We start from the raw sequence: 2184 nt of genomic DNA on the forward strand, positions 1-2184 counted from the left end.
TCCATGGGTTCGCAGGTGAGATTTGAGGCCAGCCAAGGACAGACATGGTCTGTCACAGACTGTGCACACAAAAAGGTCCTTGTCATTCACCTTCTCAGTCTTCACCTTTTTCCTTAAATGTCTCTTGAGCCCTGCTTGCATCATCCTGGCCTCTTCAAATGCTTTCACTCCACTCCACACCCTTGTTCGCCATCCAACTCGATCTGAAGCGAGGACTTCTATATCTTTTGGAGCCATTCAAATTGACTTCATAGCAGTCCTTATGCCATACATACATATATACACCACGAAATCGTGCCTCCCAAATAACAGCTGAATAAGTACTCTACCAATTAAGCTAAATTGCCTCTGACAACAAATTCCGTCAATTAAAGGCTTAATACAGTGGCTGTCAACAGTGATTCCCAGAACTTTTTTTATTCATATGAGTTTTCACACAGACTCCTTTCAATATACCCATCATTATGTATATATACATATATATATGAAATCTTGAATTTAGTCCACAGAGTCATCCTCCACCCCAGTAGTACATTTGTCGACCACCTGGGGTCCACAGACCCCAGGTTGGAAACTACTGGCTTAATGCATAAATTTCTTTGAAATGCAAAAATGTATCTAAACAAACTTTTTGTTCTTTCTTTCTTTAGAAGCGTTGAATGTGCATCGTATCATACAGAAAACAAAATAATATTTCTAATGCAGAATAGCTGCGTAAACAGCACAAAAGAATAAGTATTTTACCTATATGATGGACAATTTTCTCAGCAATGAATGGAATGAAACCCAAAAAGATTATGTATTGAAACGGCTAACAACTTTGTCAAGAAACTTCTAACCACTTGGTCCAGAAGCCTCATATACATTAATATGTGTTTGCGCGCGTGTGTGTGCTCATATAGTTCTGGCGTACACAGTTCGCATCCATGTCTGTTTCAATGAATATTGTAACTTGTAAACTTTTAAGATTTTGTATCGAAACGGCTATAATATTGTGTATAATAATGTCGTTACATATATTTTCCATGTAAAAACATTTTGCGTAACAAGATATATATCTCATGTAAGCACAATTTTGTTTTAAATCTTTCCTATATTTATAATCTCACCAGCTAAAATAATGGAACGAAGCAAATCGACGCAAATAGTACAACATAAACAAAACAATAAATATCCCGTGGAAAAAATATGAATGGTCAAAATATATACGACGACAGTATACAATTTATTTGTTGCTAATATTTCTGTCCCTGAAACGAATCGATGAATTTTATGCGTGCGCACTTCAATATACGTATACATACACACCCACCTGCTAGAAACCACTGCATGCACACACTTATATGTGTATGTTTCTATGTAAAAGAAATAGAAAAGAAATAAAGAAATGTTTCACAAAAATACAAACTAAAGATTACGAAAGATTTGGAAATGAATATAAAATATTGTCAATGTTTGGTTGAGTATAAAATATTTTATATAGAAGGCTAAACTATAAATCTTTGTTTCTACAGCGTGTTTGTGATTTTTATTTCACTATTCCAGAAATAACGCCAAATTTGGAAGAATAAAAAGGAAGAAAAATATAAAAAAGTCTAAAACGGGAAAATGAAATCCATAAATGTATAAAGTTTCTAGATTTTATTTAAGACTAAAGATGCTATCACTTGTAAAGAAGTAGTAAATATATTTTCCAAATATTAAACGAAAGCAATGAAATAATATATAGAAATCATGCCATTACTCAATGTTGGGGAACATTTCAGAAAATTCACGGATAAACCTGTCTAATTCTATATTTGTATACCTATCTCTCACTTTATCTAAGCTTCCAAATTTAAATATATGAATTGTTAATGCTTGAATGAACTATGACACACATACTAATATAAGAAGGGAAATAAAAAAAAGTAGGGACAAAGAGAAACATAATTTCAAACAGACCAAAGGAGGAATGAGTGTTCATGCTTGTGTGCGTAAGGGCACACGAACGAATTTATTTATGTATCTATATATCTATCTATCTATCGATCTATATATGCGTCTCTCTATTTGACTGCGTATCAATCCATATGTACATACCTTGTATAAATACACATAGACATACGCACACTAATATATAACTATGCATATCTGTGTATACCTTTATACACACACACACACACACACACACACACACACACA

Source organism: Octopus bimaculoides, chromosome 19, assembly GCF_001194135.2.
Source record: "Octopus bimaculoides isolate UCB-OBI-ISO-001 chromosome 19, ASM119413v2, whole genome shotgun sequence".
Lineage (NCBI taxonomy): Eukaryota > Metazoa > Mollusca > Cephalopoda > Octopoda > Octopodidae > Octopus > Octopus bimaculoides.